Consider the following 21,276-nt stretch of genomic DNA (forward strand, 5'->3'; position numbering starts at 1 on the left):
GGCAAAGATGCTTATGGCAAAAATACTGGACACAGTTGAGATGATCTGCCCTGTAAGTAGCTCAGTCTTTGCATATATCCTTAATTATTTCTAAAGAGAGAGTTTTGAAATTAAAATTTCTCCTGAAAGGATATGTGCAATTTTAGTCTTTGAGTGTAAATGTGTATTTGCTGTTTTTACATTTTAACTTTGCAATCTAGAAGCTAACAATGAATTTAGCTTATTAGGGTGGGACACTAGTTAAAACTTTTTTCATGTCAAGATCTGCCTCATCTTCCAAAGTGGGAGTTCCCAGCACTAGGCTTGTGGGGGTGGAAGCATGATCCACCTCCTTCCAAAAACTGGAGTGAGTCACTATCAGCTTTCTTTTCTCCACCCTTACATCCCAGCCTTTTTTTTTTTTTTTTTTTAAGAGATAGAATTTAGCCTAAGGGTTCCATTGGATTGGAATTGGAGAGAGGTATCCGTTCTGGGTCTTCTTGCTTGGAGATTGGAATTATCTCTTAAAACGGAGCATTCTTAAGATAAACTCTTATCTAAAGGCTAATTGATATCTTAAGATATCTTAATAAATTTAACAAAGTAAAAAGAAATCTCCACAGAAACTATTAGCAATAAAAACAGCTATTTTAAAAAATAATGACCCTTTTTTGCTCTCAGCCATATTGGTGGCTGCTCTTGATTGGGGCTGTCCCACAAATAAAGCAGGAAAATGGTGGCTTGCAAAGAAGAGAAGTCACTGGAGTTGATCAACTTCAGGTTCCAAGTCATTATGAAAGGTGAAAAGTGAGTGCTAGGGTACAAGCAGATTCTGAAAATGGTCAGATGTGGCAAAGTGAAACTGGTCATCCTCACCAGCAGCTGCCCAACCTTGAGGAAATCTGAAATAGAATACTGTGCTATGTTGACCAACACTGATGTCCATCACTACAGTGGCAATAATACTGAATTGGGCACAGCATGTGGGTAATACCACGGAGTATGCACACTGGCTATCTTTGATCCAGGTGATTCTGATCTCATTAGAAGCATGCCAGAACAGACTGGTGAAAAGTAAATCACACAAAATTTTTCTTTAATAAAACTAGCCAGAGCTTGTTTTTTTTTTTTTTTTTTTTTTTTCCAATGAAATGAACTTGTGATGGGTAGTTATTTTGATGGTAAGATTAATGTGAATTCTTATCTGGGTAGATTCCCCATCTAATTTGTGTTCCTTCCCATTTGAACTATAGACAGACCATCTTGGGGCATGACAAAATCCAGCACATGGGTATGCACACATACCCCACCACCCACACTCCTCTTTCTGTTTTTCTTGCTATTGTTACTATCATATCACCATCATCAAAGTCTAGCAATGCATTTAAAATATGTAATGTGATCATTATGACTGGGTCAGGACATTTTCTAAGTTATAAAAGCAAAGGAAATATAAAAATGAATTTTCAAAATATGTAATGGTATATATCGTTTTAAAATTTATAGAGCACTTTCACATATCTCACTTGATCTTATAATATTCCTATTAAATATATATTAAGAGGGATCCCTGGGTGGCGCAGCGGTTTGGCGCCTGCCTTTGGCCCAGGGCGCGATCCTGGAAACCCGGGATCGAATCCCACGTCAGGCTCCCGGTGCATGGAGCCTGCTTCTCCCTCTGCCTGTGTCTCTGCCTCTCTCTCTCTCTCTCTGTGACTATCATAAATAAATTAAAAAAAAAAAAAAGAAAAAAAATAAATATATATTAAGATTCCCTTTCACAGATAACAAAACTGAGGTGGATGGAGGTTTAAAAATTCTTCAAGATAAAGTTTAAGGTTTTTTCCATTTCAGTACTCTCTCCTTCCTGCAGGTTTTGCCCCCAGGCATCTCATCCTACTGAAATTGCTCATCATCTGAGGAGGAAGCAACAAGATGAACTGATCATTCTCTGGGATCAGGGATTTTATGTTTCTTCTTATGAAGTCCTGACATTTGGGTTTCCATCAGGAGCATGGACAGTGTGAGCAGGTTCCCGTACCAGACCTACATGAAAGAGTGAAGCAGGGATCCCTGGGTGGGGCAGCGGTTTGGCGCCTGCCTTTGGCCCAGGGCGCAATCCTGGAGACCAGGGATCGAATCCCACGTCGGGCTCCCAGTGCATGGAGCCTGCTTCTCTCTCTGCCTGTGTCTCTGCCTCTCTCTCTCTCTCTCTCTCTCTCTCTCTGTGTGTGACTATCATAAATAAATAAAAATTTTAAAAAAATCCATATAAAAAAAAAGAGTGAAGCAAATGCTTCTGAGTTTCCTTCCTCTAGGACTAAACTCATGGTCACAGAAATACAAGCTAAGATGTTCCAGTAAAACTAATTCCCACAATGGGTCATCTTACATTCAGCTAATTAGGGATAACTTTTGAGATCAATAAGCATAATTACAACTTTGTAAAAACACTTCAGTAAGATCTTAAATGATTCCTACCAGAGAGTTCCATTTTCCCCTGAGTGTATAGAAGCACTAATTTGCTTAAGCTGAAACATCTACTTCAGTCTGGAAGAGTAAAGAATAGAGAAAATACCAGAAGTTTCTCTTTAAAGTGGCCAGATTTACAACTTAAGGTACCCAAGAAATACAAAGAAGTTAACATGGTTCCTAATCAAGGAAAGTAACCAGATTGGGATCCAAAATTGTTTTGGGGGGGGGACATGTTCATATTTTTCTATAAAAAACTTATGCTTAGTGGTTGGGTACCAGACTTATTCCTAAAACCTATCAAAACTACATTGACTCTGAAATGGCACTTTCAATTTTCTGAAGATTCATTCCACCCTCATCCTAATCCTTGAAGCCTTGAGAGTTGGGAAATAGAGACTTGAGGCCCACAGGATCCTGAGGAAGATTGTGGGTGAAGGTGAACCCTTCGGGGTTCAGTAGCTCTCAAATGAGCATAAGAAGAATTATGCGACTTCTGGGAGATGACCCAGAAGAACCATCAAGCACAACAGACAGCTGTTTATATGTCTGAGTCCCAAGTATCAGATTCATGGTTAATGACTGAAAAACGTAGCTTTCTTTCTAATTAATTTAAATTCCATTTGTGTTTCCTATGAAAGGGACCTTGTTATTTCTTTTGCTTTCTATCTCATTCAGTCATCAGAATGTGTATTGGACATACTGGTGCCTAGAAATACTTGCTTCATGAATTGAATAAGAAGATTAAGATAACTGGTATGTCTCAAAATGCTGGGTCTCTTTGCAAAGATAAATTTGAACACAAGTAGAGATGATAGCAAGAGGTTTGTCTAAGATCTGAGAGGCAGAGCAAGGGTGGGCAAATGAATTATTAATGAGTATTCATACAAGAGTAAAAAGAATCAATCCATAGCAAAAGCTTTACCACTAATGAGATATGAGGGCTTTGGGCATATTACCTAACCTTAAAGTCCTCATCTATAAAATGTGGGTAAAAATAGGAACTATCATACTGGATTATTATGAGGATTAAATAGGACAATGTATAGAGAGTAATTAGAGGAGTACCTGGCAAATAGGAATTGGAAGAACCTAGAATGGCTGTCAGGTGCATCTATGCAGATGATCAGATCTTTAGGGGACCCAGAAACAACAGAAGTCTCTTAGACATGAAGGGGCCATGAGACATCTACAACATATACCAGTCTTGCACATATTATTGTGAACTAATTAAGGACCAGCTAAGATACCCATCCCATTCCAGAAACCACAGCACTATGTAAGATATTGTGAAATGATTACCACAATTAGTTAGCATCCATCATCTCATATAGATGTAATAAAAAGCAAAAAAAGAAAATATTTTCCTTGTGATAAGAACTCTTAAGATTTACTCTTTTTACAAATTTCATATGCATCATACAGAGTGTTAACTATAGTAGTTATGTTGTACATTACATTCCTAGTTATCTGATAACTAAAGTTTCTACTTTTTGCCCACCTTCCTCCAATTCCGTCTCCCCTCACCCTAGTAACCACAAGTCTGATCTCTTTTTTTTTAAGGATTTTATTTATTTATTTGAGAGAGAGATCGAGAGTTTTGTGTGTGTGAGAAAGCACAAAGAGAAAGCAGGAGTAAGGGGAGCAGCAGGCAGAGGGAGAAGCAGGCTTTCTGCTGAGCAGGGAATCTGACACAGGGCTCGATACCAGGACCCTGAGATCATGACCTGAGCTGAAGGCAGATGCTTAATCGACTGAGCTACCTAGGTGCCCCTTTGATCTCTTTTCCTATGAGGTTTTTTTTTTTTTTTTTTTTTAAGATTGCACATATAAGTGAGATCATTCAGTGTTTGTCTTTCTTTCTCTGACTTATTTCACTTCAAATAATACCCTCTAGGTCCATCCATGTTGTCACAAAAGGTAAGATTTCTCATTTTTTAATGGCTGAATAATATTTCATTGTATATCTAAACCACAACTTCTTTATCTATTCATCTGTTGATGAACACTTAGGTTGTTTCCGGGTCCCCAAATCTTTTAAAACAATGACCTTAAAAAAAGATTTTATTTATTTGAGAGAGATAGAAAGACAGAGAGTGCATATGAGCAGGAGGAGTGGTGGAAGGAGAGAGAGATGCAAACTCCCCACTGGGCAAGGAGCCCCACAAAGGGCTTGATCCCATGATCTTGGGATCATAACCTGAATTGAAGGCAGACACTTAAATGACTGACCCTCCCAGGTGCTCCTTGACCACCATACTTTCTTAGATTGGGTAGTAAAACTACATTTCTTTAGAAGTGTACTAACATTCACATTTATTCACCAAGTCTAACTCTGGTCTTTTCATTTATTTGAAAGCAGAACAATTCTTATTACAATTTCTGAAAAAGTACATAGTGCTTTTTTTGCAACAGTGATGACATTTCAAGAGGCAGGATAAGAAAGGAGACACAAAGCAACTGCCTGAGGTGGATTGCTGACATTTGGAATGTCCACATTTGGTGGAATGTGGGAAATCACTATCACAGATATTTGAAAAGACGTTCAGAAAAATTCATAATTTGGAGTTAGCTGTTTTACAATGTAAAAACTCACCAGTTTATCTGTGTTAGACACGGTGTCTGGGCACTCAGCATTCATTCATTTTCACCTTCCATAGATAACCTTTCCCTATTCTGCAGTATTATAGGAGTTGGGAGTCTCAAAACTATATTTCTTACTTTTCATCATACACAAAAATCAATACCAGATGAATTGTAAATCTAAAAGTGAACAGTAAACAATACAGTTTTCACAAAAAAATATGGGAAAATACCTTTGTGACCTTGGAGTCACCAAAGATTTCTTAAATTGGACTCTATAAAATAAATAAGCCATAAAAGAAAGCCTCTGATAAACTGAACTACATCAAAATTATGAATGTCTTCATCAAAAGACATTATTGAAGGAATGGAAAAATAAGCCACAGAGAGGCAAAATGTATTCCCCAAAAATACCCCCAATAAAGGACTCATAGAACAAAGAACTACAAAGAAGAAAAAGTCAGACAAGCCAATAAGAAATTGGGTGAAAAACAGGCATTTCATAGAAGATGATATCCAAATGGCCAATAAACATATGAAAAGGTACTTCAGTTGGTAGACACCAGGAGAATAAAAACTAAAGCCATAATACAATTTCAATAAATTGCATTAGCCTTTCAACAGAATAGCTAAAATGTAAAAGTGGAAAATACAAAGTTTTGGTGAGGATGTGGCATATCTATCACTTTGGAAAACTGTTTGGCAGTGTCTATTCAAGTTAAACATGTGCATCTCCTATAATGCAGAAATCCTACTCTTATATATCTAACCAAACTGGATACAAATGTTCACCAATGTTCATAACAGCACTCTTTGTAATAACCTCTAAATAGAAATAACCCAAATGTCCATGTGCAGTAAAACATATAAGTTATAGTTACCCAAAGGAATACTATATAGCAATGAAAATGAAGAGGCGGTCACAAAAGAGGACATACTACTATATCATTCCACTTTGTATAAGGTTAAAAAACAGGCAGAATTGCTCTTTGGTGTTAGAGGCCAAGATTGCAGTTACCTTCTTGGAGGATGATGCCTAAAAAAGAGCAAGAAGGGGGCTTTCTGGTGTACAAATACTTTCTGTTTTCCATTCTGGGTTATGGTTACATGGGTATCTTCACTTTATAAAAATTTATCAAGCTGTAACTGATGGTGATTTGAACATTTTTCCGTATGTATGTTATACTTCAATGAAAAGTGATTTTAAAATACCCCAACCGGGGCACCTGGGTGACTCATTTGGTTAAGTGCCTGCCTTCGGCTCACATCATGATCCCAGGGTCCTTGGATTGAAACTCACGTCAGGCTCCCTGCTCAGTGGGGAGTCTGCTTCTCCCTCTCCCTCTCCCTCTCCCTCTGTGTGCTCTCTCTTTCTCTCAAATAAATAAATAAAAACAACACAAAAAATAAACAACCCCCCCCAAAAACAACTACAATTCATAGATTTTCTTCTTAATAGGATTCAGTATACAATTTAGGTTTTGCCAATCAGATATAACAAAGTGAGATGGGAAGGTAAAAGCAAGAGGGAGGCTATATTTTCTCTGCCTGTCAGTTTTCTCTGTTACTTTTTGGTGAGCATGCTACATTGGATGTGATTTTCAATGGCCAGATTTTCTGTGCCTCTGCAGTGCCACCAATTCCATTGGTGAGAAATGGCTGTGATGCCAGCTTTGGTTTCCATAGGTTCCTGATCTCTAGGTAGTTACTATGTGCTGTGACTTGGAAGCCTAAGGGCTGTCCTCTAACCTCTGCTCTTCTGGAAACATCTAATTCTTGTATTCAACACACAGAGTAGTGTTTGCACTGAACCCCAATTGATATATCAACTCATAACCCAACTGACAGGCAATGTAGCAGGGTCCAGTTTGGTTTTAAAGGTCTTTGAAAAAGGAGATTGTTCTGGAAACATCTAATTCCTTGTATTCAACACACAGAGTAGTGTTTGCACTGAACCCCAATTGATACACCACCAAATTGTTCTGGAAACATCTAATTCCTTGTATTCAACACACAGAGTAGTGTTTGCACTGAACCCCAATTGATACATCAACTCATAACCCAACTGACAGGCAATGTAGCAGTGTCCAGTTTGGTTTTAAAGGTCTTTGAAAAAGGAAATTACCATTGGCAATCCTACCACCTAGGATCATCATTATCATAAGATCTGCTTTAGAGCTAACCTAAATCTATTCTGATGCACTGTAAAGATTACTTCACAGGATATACTGCTTTCTGCTGCCATTCAAAAATGATTCTTAAAGCATCCTTTGTCCTTTCTTCACAAGCTAAATAATGCTAGTTCTTTGAACTTTTCTTTGCATGTTCCACCCAGTTGTGGATGTAAATACAGTATTCATATAAGGACCGCCTATTCTGGTAGGATTAGTTGTCCCTTTCTTTTTCTAAAATTAAAGTATAATTTACATACATTATATTAGTTTCAGGCATACAATGTAATGATTTGATATTTGTATATTTTGTGAAACGGTCACCACAATAACTCTAATTAACATCTGTTACCATACATAGTTTTTTTTTCTTGTAATGGGAGCTTCCAAGATTTACTCTCTTAGCAAATTTCAAATATGCAATATAATATATTTAATAAATATTTTATTTATGAGTTTTATTTATGAGTTTCATGGGCTCAGATCTTACATTCCAGTCTTCAATCCATTTTGAGTTCATTTTTGTGCAGTGGTCCACTTTCATTCTTTTGCATATTGCTGTGCAGTTTTCCCAACACCATTTACTGAAGAAACTATTCTTCCTCTCCCCATTGTGTTTTCTTGGCTCCTTGTTGTGAATTAATTGACCATATATGTATAAGTTTATTTCTAGGCTCTATTCTGTTCCATTGATTTATGTGTCTGTTTTTATGCTAATACAATACTGTTTTCATTGCTATAACTTTGTAATATAGTTTGAAATCAGGGGCATACTGTGTTTTGCTATATCAAGATTGCTTTAGCTATTCAGCTATTTTGTGGTTCCAAACAAATTGAAGAATTGTTTGGTCTATTTCTGTGAAAAATGCCATTGGAATTTTGACAGGGATTGCACTGAATCTGTAGATTGCTTTGGGTAATATGGACATTTTAACAACATTAATCTTCTAATTCTTGAGCATGGTATATCTTTCCATCTATTTGTGTCTTCTTAAATTTTTTTCATCAATGTCTTATAGTTTTCAGTGTACAAGTCTATCTTCTTGCTTAAATTTATTCCTAGTTATTTTACTCTTTTTGATGCAATTGTAAATGGGATTATTAATTTCTCTATTACTTTGTTATTAGTGTACAGAAATGCAATGAATTTCTGTATATTGATTTTGTATCCTGAAACTTTACCAACTTCATTTATTAGCTCTAACAGTTTTTTCGGTGGCATCTTTAGGGTTTTCTATATATAGTACCATGTCATCTGCAAATAGTGGCAGTTTTACTCTTCCTTTCTAGTTTGGGCACCAGGGCTGCCTGAATTTTACAATTCTTAATTTTTAAAATTCTTTGTGGGTATCCCTGGGTGGTTCAGCGGTTTGGCGCCTGCCTTCAACCCAGGGTGTGATCCTGGAGTCCCGAAATCAAGTCCTGCATCGGGCTCCCTGCATGGAGGTTGCTTCCCCTCTGCCTGTGTCTCTGCCTCTCTCTCTCTCTGTGTGTGCTCATGAATAAATAAATAAAATCTTTTTTTAAAAAAAGAATTTTTATCGGAACTGGATGTTGAATTTTGTCAAATGTTTTTCTGCATCTATTGAAATGATTTTATGATTTCTCTCCTTCATCTTTTTAAAGTTTTTATTTAAATTCCAGTTAGTTAACATAGAGTGTAAAATTGGTTTCAGGTGTACAATATAGTAATTCAACACTTCCATATAACATCCAGTGCTCATCATAGCAAGTGATCCCCATCACATATTTAACTAATCCCCCCATCCTCCTCACCTCTGGTAACCATCAGTTTTTCTCTGTGGTTAAGAGTCTGTTTCTTATCTTTCATTTTTTTAAATGTGATATATCATGTTGATTTATTTTTGGATGTTAAACCATCCTTGTATCCTGGAATAAATCCCACTTGTTCATGGTATATTTTAATGTATTGTTGAATTTAATTTGCTAATATTTTGTTGAGGATTTTTGCATTTACATCCGTCAGGTATATTGACCTGTAATTTTCCTTTTTTGTGAGATTCAGGAATGTAAGTCTCCCTGGCCATCTAAAGCCAGGCAACTAAGGGTGTCCCCTGGGTTGCAGCTGCAAAAATCAGGTCACCAGATGTAAAAGCCAAGGCAACAGATGTGTGTAGAAGCTCTCCTCTGGCAGATACTGATACTGGCACTGTGGAGCATAGCAGAGGGAGAGTGTGAAGATGGTGCTTACTGGTTGCAGCACGGCAGAGGAAAAAAATGCAAATATGGCACTCGCCAAAAAAGGGTGAAAAAAAGAAAAGGAAAAGGAAAATGAAAAGGGAAAAAAAAGATAGCACTGGTTGGTTTTACTAAGGCCGGAGAGTGCAAGATGGTGCCCACCTATCTCTGACCACAGAGAGCATCTCAGCAAGTCCCTGTCCCTTAGACCTGTGCTTTAAAATTAGGAAATAAGGGGATCCCTGGGTGGCACAACGGTTTGGCGCCTGCCTTTGGCCCAGGGCGCGATCCTGGAGACCCGGGATCGAATCCCATGTCGGGCTCCCGGTGCATGGAGCCTGCTTCTCCCTCTGCCTGTGTCTCTGCCTCTCTCTCTCTCTCTCTCTCTGTGACTATCATAAATATAAAAAAAAAATTAGGAAATAAGTCTCTTTCACATAAAGTCTGGTCCGTTTTCAAAGAGCTGTCCTGAGCAGATAAGCCTGCATGTATGCCCTTTAACAGATGTTCGCTAGTTCACCATGGATCCATGGGTTTCTTGGGCATGAGTCCCATTGGTCTTCAAAGCCAGATGTTTTGGAGGCTCATCTCTCAGAAGCCAGTCTTTTTTTTTTTTTTTTTTTTTTAAGGATTTTATTTATTTGAGACACAGGCAGAGGGAGAAGCAGGCTCCCTGCAAGGAACCCGATGTGGGACTCGATCCCCGGACTCTGAGGTCACGCCCTGGGCCGAAGGCAGGCGCTAAACCGCTGAGCCACCCAGGGATCCCCTCAGAAGCCAGTCTTAAAAGCTGGAGTGCCTTTTATGGAGTTTGAATGCTTTTCCCCTAAGGAAGATGCTGTGCATTTTAGTTGACTCCCAACTGTGGGTCACTATACTATACTAGGGGCGGGGGTTTATAGCAAGATTGTGTTTTAGCCTTTCCTAACTCCCTTTGATGTGGTTTCCGTCTTGTTCGCCTGATGTGAAGGGCTTGCTCCACCAGTTTTTAGGTTTTTTTTTTTTTTCCCCAGAGGAAATTTTTCCACATATAGCTGTAGATTTGGTGTGTCCATGGGAGGAGGTGAGTTCAGGATCTTTCTATGTTATCACCTTGAACTGGAACTAGCCGTCCCTTTCTTTTGGTTATACTCCAGGTTTACTCTTGCTTATCTGACCAAAGTCTTACACTGCTGACTCAAGTTTAGGTTATGGTCCAATGGATTTGTACAAGGTTGAAAAATAAAGCTTTCTAACCATAAGCAAGAGTTTTTGTCTGGCTTTCTGATACAGAACAATATTTAATATAACAGCTTATAGATGAGAATCAGCAGTCTAAAGAAAAATTAGTTAATAGGCAAAGAGGGATTATTGAATTATGGATTCATACATTTAGATGGTACCTTAAAAAATAGTCTATATATACTAGGAGATTGAAACTCAGATATGTATCCAGGCTTCTAGTCAATGCTTATACTCTGAACAGTCTTGCAACTCAGAGTGTGGTCCTCAGGCCAGCAGTATCAGCATCATCTGGTAGCTTGTTAAAAATGTAGAACTCAGACCTGAAGCTCCACCAAATCAGAATCTGCATTTTAACATGTGATTTGCATGTATATTAATACTTGAGAAGATATATAGGCAAAAGCACCACAGGTTTTTGTCCTATTATTTAAAATCTTGTGTAAATCATATTACATAGAAAACCTGATCTCTTTTGGGTAAGGCCTGTATTATTACAGGTCCTGGTCTAATACATTATTTGAATAGCTGGATTAAATAAAAAGAAAAACTCCAATGATCTCTGGGAAAAGAGGGCATCTATTTGAGCTGTGCTTGTTTTTAATGTACCCATTCAGATTTTAATTTGCTAGAAAAATTAATAGCCTATTTGGTGGTAGCATGTCCTGTAAAAATAAGTGCAATAAAATGAAAGTATTTAAATGGATATTTAAACTATGCAGTCATCAGTGATTTAGTTTTCAATTACACAAAGGTAATTACACTAGAATCCACCTCATTCACCCTTCCGTGAGAAAATGCTGGAGTGTTGTAATAAGCTGATGCTTTCAGGCAATGACTGATCTCCACTCCTTGTTGGCCAGGACCTGAATTCATTTACTTTAAACAGTTTAGGGTGTATGCTGGGAATATAAATGATTGAAATACTCTTTGTGACCCTTCTTACCAAGGAAGTCACATCACTATTAAGGGGGCATGTGAGGCCACAGCCTTAGCCTCTCAGATTAGGAAGGGCTCACACAGCATGCAGAATTGGCCCAGGAGAGAAAGGCAGGACTGTGATAAAGGAGAGCTCCATGCCTGGGCTCTTCATCTAACAGTGGTTCTTAAAGTTCCATGTGTGGAGGAGCTTTTCTGGAGTGCTGTTATCTTCTATTTCTTGATCTGGGTGCTGGTTACATGGGTGTGTTCAGTATATGAAAATTCACTGAGCTGTTCATTTATAATAAAAACACTTTTCTATGTGTCTGTTTTACTGCAATAAAAAATTATAAAGTATATAAAGTTAGAGTTGCATAAGACCAGCTCTTTGTCCTTTCTCCTATTCAGATGCAGGTGGTCTGTGTCCCTTACTTTGAGAAATGCTGCTCAGAGTAATCTAGGGGGCTACACTCAGGGAAAACTGATGAGCAAGCTTCATTAACCTGCCATACTTATGGAGGTGGACAAGTAGAACCAAACAGACAATAACGCATAATACAAAGTACACTATATTCTAGGTGCCATGTAAATACATTCTTCTGGTCTTCATCTTTGAGAAGATGATATTATCTTCATTTTACAGGTGAGGCAATGGCATCCATATAGGAGGCTGGACCAAAAGTCCATGGCAGATTTATCAGGACCAAAGTCTATCTTATACTCACTAGTGCCACTGCCAAACAGCTTGAAGGAGCAAGTAAGTCATAAGGACAGTCCAAAGGAGGTGAGAGTGGACAGAGAAAGAACATAGGACTCTGCCGATGTAGCAGCTAGCATTAAGGTCAGTTTGCAAATAGGCACCTCTGATTATTTTAGAATATTCTGGCAAGTAGATGGCAGCTTCTTGGGGGCAATGCCCCAAGGCCAAACTCAGGGGACCTCCAAGCACCTGGAGATCCTGGACCATAGCCCAAACTTGGTTGGATATCAGAATCACCTTGGGAACGTCTGAAACATACGATTCACTGGCTCTACCCTAAAGTTCCAGACTCAGTACCTTTGGAGTGAGGCCTGAAAACTCTTTAAAAACCACCCCAGAGGGCAGCCCTGGTGGCTCATCAGTTTAGCGCCACCTTCAGCCCAGGGTGTGATCCTGGAGACCTGGGATCGAGTCCCATGTCAGGTTCCCTGTATGGACCCTGCTTCTCCCTCTGCCTGTGTCTCTGACTCTCTCTCTGTGTCTCTCATGAATAAATAAATAAAATATTTAAAGAAAAAAAAACACCCCAGGAAATTCTGATGATCAGCAGGGCTTGGGAACCAGACTGCAGTTATACTGACCACAAGAAAGAGTCAGACTTGGACTGACTTTAGTACTAGTTCATCACTAGCCAATCAGAGGAAAGAAAAGGGAGCATATAGAGTGCCCTCAAACTGTAACTATAACCAGATGTTAGGCCAAGAAATAAAACAGATCATGGGCAGTCCGGGTGGCTCAGCAGTTTAGCGCCGCCTTCAGCCCAGGGTGTGGTCCTGGAGTCCTGGGATGGAGTCCCACATCAGGCTCCCTGTGTGGAGCCTGTTTCTGCCTCTGCCTGTGTCTCTGCATCTCTCTCTCTCTCTCTCTCTGTATTTATTAAATAAATAAATAAATAAATAAATAAATAAAATCTTAAAAAACATAAAACAGATCAAAAGGAAAAGTATAAACTTTCATTTATAAAATAAATAAGTCATGGGGATACAATGTACAGCATGGAGATTATAGTTAAAACTGTAAAATATGTAAATAGCAAGGAAATTTAATATCTCAGATCTCAATATGAAATCCTTGGTCTAGGCTGTTTCTAACTTAGACGTTTGAGTATTTGAACATAGCAAAAATGGGCTTTGCAAAATTTAAGGAGACAGTATTGCAAAGGTAACAAGATCCAAGGGCACCCTCCACCCCCATCAACCTGAACTGGTTTATTCTAGATTTAAACTATGAACTTGAACAACCTAGACTTCCATTTGACCTCAGTGTTCAGTGGTAAAAGTACAGAGGTGATTATGTACAGTCAATAACTTCCCTATCTCATCTGTCAACTAGAATAAATAGCTAAAACTGATAAGTTGATAAAGTACTTTTTTTTTTATTGGAGAGTTAATAACTTACTCTGAAGTAGACTTTAATTACTAGACCTTGCTAACAATTGACATATGAATTAATTGCCAAGTTTAATTCTTGCACAAGTTTAAAAGAGACTTTACAGCATTCAAACCTAGAGGAACTCTTTATGATATAAATGATAGAACACAATTCAATCCATTATTCATCAGTATAAATAGGAACAAAATACAGGGAACAATAAAATAAGCCTAGAATTAGAGCTAATTGGGTTTAAGAAAACCATTTTGATCCAAACATGTTCTTATCCCAAGCCCTTGTCTGAATTGAGGAAATAATCCTTGTTCTTCATGTATGAGATTAGAGGCCCATGTTTAATTTCTTCCACCATGTGAAAGTGAGGAAAGGGATCTTTGAGCCAAGAAATATACTCTGGCTCCAAACACTAGAGAGTTGATCAATCTCCACAAATTTTTTTAAGAGATGTTATTTATTTATTCATGAGAGACACACACAGAGAGGCAGAGACATAGACAGAGGAAGAAGCAGCTCCCTTTAAAGAGCCTGATGTGGGACTCAATCCCAGGACCCTGGGATCATGACCTGAGTCAAAGGCAGACGCTCAACCACTGAGCTACCCAGGTGCCCCAATTTCCATGAATTTTGTAAAACATTAATATTACTCTTCTGGATAAAAGAAAAAAAATGAGGACAAAAGGACAAATTACAACACATACCCAGAGATTAAGGAGATCCTTGTTGTGTTCTTAGTTTCACAGTTTATTCAGATTTCTGTTTTATATCTTGGTAAAATACCTCTAAAGAGGAAGAATGTTTTGGTTGCAAGTAGAATTATCTAAATAGCTCTAGAGGAACAAAAACAATTTTTAAAGTAAGTTTTTAAAAAAGTAATCCCTACACCCAATATGGGGTTCAAATTTACAACCCAAGATTAAGAGTTGGATGCTCCACTGACAGAGCCAGCCAGGTGCCCCTAAAGTAGTCTCTAGTCTGAACTTCTTTTTTTTTTTTTTTTTTTTTAAGATTTTATTTATTTATTCATGATAGTCACACAGAGAGAGACAGAGAGGCAGAGACACAGGCAGAGGGAGAAGCAGGCTCCATGCACCGGGAGCCCGATGTGGGATTCGATCCCGGGTCTCCAGGATCGCGCCCTGGGCCAAAGGCAGGCGCCAAACCGCTGCGCCACCCAGGGATCCCTAGTCTGAACTTCTTGATTTCAAAGAATCATACTGGGGCACCTGGGTGGCTCAATCAGTTAAGTGTCCAGCTCGTGATTTGGCTCAGGTCATGATCTCAGTGTCATGAGACTGAGCCCTGTGTCAGGCTCCACACTGGGCATAGAGCCTGCTTAAGATTCTCTCTCCCTTTCCCTCTGGCCTTCCCCACTCTCTAAAAAATATAAATAATAAATAAATAAAGAGTCATAGTAAACTGAGATATGACCTATTGCATATTCCTTTAGAAAAGAAATTATAGGGGCACCTGGGTGGCTCAGTTGGTTAAGCATCTGCCTTTGGCTCAGGTTATAATCTCGGGGTCCTGGGATTGAGCTCTGCACTGAGATCCCTGCTCAGTGGGAACTCTGCTTCTCCCTTTCCCTCCACCACTTCCCCTTGTTTGTGCATGCTCTCTCCCCCTCTTCTCTCTCTCTCAAATAAAGGAATAAAATATTTAAAAAAGAAAAAAAAGAAATTATAGATATCAGAAAAGGAGTACTTTAAAAATTCATAATCCTCACACTTATGATCAATTGATTGTTGACAAGGATTTCAAGATAATCCAAAGGGGGAAAGAATAGTCTTTTCAATAAACGGTTTGGGATAATGAATACTATATGCAAAAAGATAAAGTTGGACTTTTACCTCACACCAAATATAAAAATTATCTCAAAATGGAGCAAAGACCCAAATGTAGGATCTAAAACTCTAAAACTTTGGAAAAAACAGGGATAAATCTTTGCGACTTTAATCAGTGGTTGGTTAGATATGACACCTAAAGCACAAGCAACAAAAGAAAACAGACAAATTTGACTTCATCAAAATTAACAACTTCTGTGTTTCAAAGAACATGAGCAAGAAATGTACAGGATGGGAGAAAATACTCACAAATCATATATTGACATAAGAGTTGCATCTAGAATACACTAAGAATTCTTACAACTCAGTAATGAGAAGACAACCCAAATTAAAAATGGACAAAAGATCAAAACAGATATCTCTCTAAAGGAGATATACAGATGGTAAGCAAGCTCATGAAATGATGCACAATATCATTAGCCTTCAGTAAAACGGCAATAGAAATAACAGTGAGATACTACTTCATAGCCACTAAGATGACTAGCATAAAAAAGACAGGTAATAATAAGTGTTGATGAGGAAGTACAGAGATTGGAACCTTCATACATTGCTAGTGGGAAAGTAAAATGATGCAACCTTATAGGAAAACAGTTTGGCAGTTTCTCAAAAGGCTAAACACTGAGTTGCCATATGATCCAGCAATTCCCTTTTTAGGTATATAACCCAACACAAATGAAAACATATGTCCATATGAAACTCATATACAAATGTTCACAGCAGCATTATTCATGACATCTAAAAAGTGGAAACAGCCCAAATTCCATCAACTGATGAATGGATAAATAAAATGTGTTATATCCACACAATGGAATATTGTTTGACAAAAAAGTAAGTACTGATCCAATGGATAAACCTTGAAAACATTAGGCTAAGTGAAAGAAGCCAGTCATAGAGGACCACATATTATAAAATTCCATTTATATTTAAGGTCCAGAATTGGCAATTTTGTAGAGATAGGAAATAGATTAGTTGTTGCCTAGGGCTGGGGCAAAGGGTCTTAAACTAAGAGTGACTCTAATGGATACAGGGTTTCATTTGGGTGTGATAAACGTGTCCTAAAATTGACTGTGGTGATGACTGCACATACCTGGGAATATGCTAAAAATGTTCATTGATTCTTTTTGAAAATTTATCTTAAATATGGACATTAGTAAAACAGGGAAAAATACTCTACCAAATGACAATCAAATGATATAAAAACTGAAGAAAGTGCTTAGGGTACCAAAACTTTTTAGAAATTCAAATAGGATCTTTATTTTTTACTGTCTGGGATACATTTTGTAATTTTTTTTTTAAATTTTTATTTATTTATGATAGTCACACACACACACACAGAGAGAGAGATAGGCAGAGACACAGGCAGAGGGAGAAGCAGACTCCATGCACCGGGAGCCCGACGTGGGACTTGATCCCGGGTCTCCAGGATCGTGCCCTGGGCCAAAGGCAGGCGCTAAACCGCTGCGCCACCCAGGGATCCCTGGGATACATTTTGGACCTAACTATTATGTCAAATAAACCTAGAATAATAATTTTGACAAGCTATTCTTCACAGCATGTAAGTAATGCATTACAGGAGCCAGGACTGCCCCTAAAATTTGTGAAACCAAGGGTAAGAATGCAAATTGATGTCCATATTCCATATGTATACATAAAAGCTATAAATAAAATATGTTGTATTTTCCTAACTTGATAACTTTGTCTTAATGATCTGAAGGCCAAGTTTGAATGTGTAATTTTCAGGCACCTTTTTGTTCTGCATGAGGACATGGAGGCATGGGGAGAGCTGAAGCTACCCCCTCTCTCTCCCCATTCCTGGCTCTGACTGAGAAAGAACTGTCAGGCATGTGGACACCCCAGCCCACACACCCACAATCTGTGCATATCCCCAAGGCTCTCCTTGGCCGCTTTCAGTCTAGGGAGTGCATATACTGGTGGCATGGTCTGCCCTTGGGAGGATGGGACTGAAGAAATGTAGGCAGGCCTTGGAAGTGGACTTGAGGCACTGAGGCCAGAAATTTTGAGGTGCTTCAGGTTATCCAGACTGTGTAGTAGGGATCAATGTGGATTCTGGTCCCAGTTTCCTCACTCTGTGGTGAGGGGCTCAGCCAGGGAGTGTCAGAGCAGGGCCTCCTAAAAGTTGAAAGGCAGTATCAGCAGGAGCTCCACACTGTGGAATGTGATAATTGGTCTAAGACACGGAATCCTGTCACATACCTCAGGCCTGCTTTAGCAGGAGGAAGGAAGCCAGATCAAGCTTGTCCAGACAGGGAAGATGGATCATGCCTCACTCACCCTGGAGGGTTCACAGAAGCTTATCAATTCTTGGCAAAGTGAAACAGCCCAACCTGGGGGAGTCTGCCCAGATTTGAATGCCAGTTTAGTTAATGATTTAAAGGGGGCATTCACCTTTTCATTTTATGGAGAAAATGTCTGGAATATTTTGGTGTTATTTTTATAAGGGCCACTGAACTCTCTGTTTGTCCTCCTCCTTGTTGTGATTCTTGCTCTCTCACCCATCAATGTAATCAGAGTGTCAAGGACCCATCAGCCCTTGCTTACCTTCTTCTCAGTCTGTTATTGGTGTTGATTTCAGCAATGATCCTGATAGACACCCTCAGCCCCTTGATCCTTCATTCATTCCTGTCTTCCTAATCCCTACCCAGAATGAAATCCACCACTTACTTTTTGTTTCCACTCCCAAACAGAAGAAAGTGCTGGAGAGAATTCAGAAATCTGATCCAAGCTTTGTCAGGTGACTGGTCCCAGATAAGCCCTCACTACTAAGGATGATTCTTTGAATTTTCAGTCAGTCAAGGTAGGTGCCTGTCTCTGACATTCTCCACTTCTCTTTTTCTAAATCTTTCCTACTTTCCCCAAGTCCCAGTCCCACCTCTTGCATATCACTTTTCCATTTTGCTTAACGTAAGAAATTAAAATTCTACAACATGAGCCTCCTCTTTGTTTCTTTTCTCCCTTCCTTCCTTCCTTCCTTCCTTCCTTCCTTCCTTCCTTCCTTCCTTCCCTCCCTCCCTTCCCTTCCCTTCCCTTCCCTTCCCTTCCCTTCTTTTGCAGTCATCAAAACCTGGCCTGCACCCTGTATTCAGGCCTTCATCATCTCTGCCTGGCCTCATTCAATTGTTTCCCAAATGGCATTCACTGATACTATCCTCATGTGTCTCCACTTCATCCTCTATTGTCCTCCCAGAGGGAGATTTCCTTAGAAAAGGAAGTAGAGGCTGAGTTGGGGATGACAGAGCAGGGAGGAAGGCAGAGTCAAAAGAGAGGGAGATCCAACATCTGGAAATCAAAGAGAGTAGAGGGGAGAACAGAAATGCCTGCTATTTAAACTCTCTCTATCTCTTCATAAATTCTTCAATCAAATCTGCTCTTTTTGGGGGCTGATTTACTCTTAGAGAAATACAATTAAGTCTGAGTCCTGCTTTAAGATGAAAGGCAGTGCAAATGAAGCCAGCTACTATATGGTTTACATGTTCAATTTATTCTTTACTCATTCATTTACTTATTTAACAAATATTTATTGAGCACCTACCACATATCAGGTACGTGCTAGGTGTTAGAGGGTGTGCAGTGATCAAGACAGAAACAATCTTGCCTTGAAAGCATTTATAGTCTAGCCAGAAAGCAAATAAATAAAACAAATTAAAATATGATAAACACTATGACCTGAGAAAGTTATAAGAGTACATAGAAGGGACACATCAAAGTTCGGGGTGAGAGGAAGGTCAAGGAGGACTTCCTGGGCAGCTGGCATTTAACCTGAGACCAGAGGAATGTTCAGGAATTAACCAGGCATAGGGAAAAGTTGGAGAAAATCTTCTAGAAATGTAAGAAAGTCCAGAGGCAAGAGAGAGCATGATGAGCCCATGGAATTGAAAGAGAGAAAATTGTGAGAAACGAGTTGGAAGAGGTAAACTGGGAACAAATCTTAACTTGTAAGTCAAGTTTAAAAGTTTAGATTTTATCCTAAAGGCAATGGGAAGGTACAGACAGGATTTTAGCAGGTGAATGCCCTGATCAGATTTGATTTTGAAAGAACATGTGATAGGATAATATGTGAAGTATTAATGGAATGTACTCTCTTCACTCATCTCTTTGGGCTCTGGGCTGCCAACCTGTGGACCCTGACACCAAATCAACATGCAAACACACACACAAACACAAACACATACACAGATATCACCCCCCATTCTTATTAGTAGAGTAGAAAGTACATTAGTTATTGTAGAGATAATCTGATGCTGAGACAGACCCAGACTCTACATTATATAAATGAAATACAAAGGGCTCTGCTTTTTTTTTTTTTTAAGATTTATTTATTTATTCATGAGAGACACAAAGAGAAAGAGAGGCAGAAACACAGGCAGAGGGAGAAGCAGGCTCCATGCAGGGAGCCCGACATGGGACTCAATCACAGGTCTCCAGGATCATGCCCCTGGGCTGAAGGCGGTGCTAAACCACTGAGCCACCCAGGCTGCTTGGGCTCTGCTCTTTAACTCAGAGATTAAACTGAAATTGAGAGAGATTAAATAATAAATTTTTCTATTGTTTGAAATTAATGTAATTCCACACATGTGAATTAATGAGATTAAGCAATTTACACATATGTAAATATGAGCTGATTTTTTCCCTGTCTGTCCTATGAGTGGAGAATAAATAACCTGTATGGAGGTGGATGTGCTAGATAAAGGAAGAGATATTTCTATACTGTTTGCTGGGGTTGCGGGGAATATCATGGCCCTTCTGCAAGATGAAGGTACATGGGACTTACATGTACACCCAGCCAGCTCATCACTGCCCATCAGAGCCAGCAGGGTCAAAAACCTATAGGGCACACCGGGCCTTGCCAGTACTGACAGAGTAGATAAGAATGGCATTAGCAGCTCATGCCAGCATTCAGACCACCCAGATAAGACTACATGAAGAGCTTGCACCCATCACAACACACAGTCAAACATAGACCTCCATCCTTTCTCCACCAAGCAGTCAGGGATGATACACAAATTTCTCGCTGCATCAGTGAGTCCAAGGGTAGTACCTACCACTCACAGGAGAAATTCAGGAAGAAGTACATGTTTGAAGGGAAATGAATTCACTTTTAAGACCTACAGGTAGAGCTGGCTAAAAGATAGCTGTCTGGGTCTGAAGCTCCAGAGAAAGGTCTCGGCTAGAGAGATATCTGGGAGCATGTAGGTGGTATCATAGATGCCCAGGGGAGAGAAAGTATCAAAAAAGGAGGACATGTCAAGTGTCAAATAAAGAGAGAACTGATAGGTGTCCCTTGAGTGTAGCTACAGGGAGATAACTGGTTATCTTGGAGAATGCAGATTGGGAGAGTGAATGGAAAGGGAGGAAGTTGAAACAGTGAGTGGAGATAACTATTCCAAGAAGTTTAGCTGGAGAGGAGTGAGCAGGCTGTCGATAGAGGGGGAATGGAGCTTTTTTTAACCCTAGGAGGAAGGAACCAATAGAGTGGAAGAGGCTGAATATATAGATAAGAGTGAGAATAACTGCAAGTAAGGGGAATGAGAGGTCAAAAGGAGATGGGACTCAGAGCATGGGCCAAGATATGGGCCTTAGATGAGGGAGGGAACATCTTTATAAAGAGGTGAGATTGAGGAAAGAGGCAAGGTAGGGAAAGATGCAAGTTGATAAGCTAGCACCGAAAACTGAGACTACTCACATCTCCCAACTTCTATTTCACCCCCTTGATAAGTGGAAA

The 21,276-nt window shown here is 39.2% G+C and overlaps 1 protein-coding gene and 1 pseudogene across 2 annotated transcripts in view; one reads left to right on the plus strand and one right to left on the minus strand.

Moving 5' to 3' along the window:
- NFE2L2 (NFE2 like bZIP transcription factor 2) overlaps positions 1-21,276 on the minus strand; it is a 144,607-nt gene that overhangs the window by 73,937 nt on the left and 49,394 nt on the right. The window lies entirely within an intron of this gene.
- On the plus strand, positions 621-1,057 carry LOC112916375 (large ribosomal subunit protein eL30 pseudogene; annotated as a pseudogene).

Source organism: Vulpes vulpes, chromosome 3, assembly GCF_048418805.1.
Source record: "Vulpes vulpes isolate BD-2025 chromosome 3, VulVul3, whole genome shotgun sequence".
NCBI classification, from domain to species: domain Eukaryota; kingdom Metazoa; phylum Chordata; class Mammalia; order Carnivora; family Canidae; genus Vulpes; species Vulpes vulpes.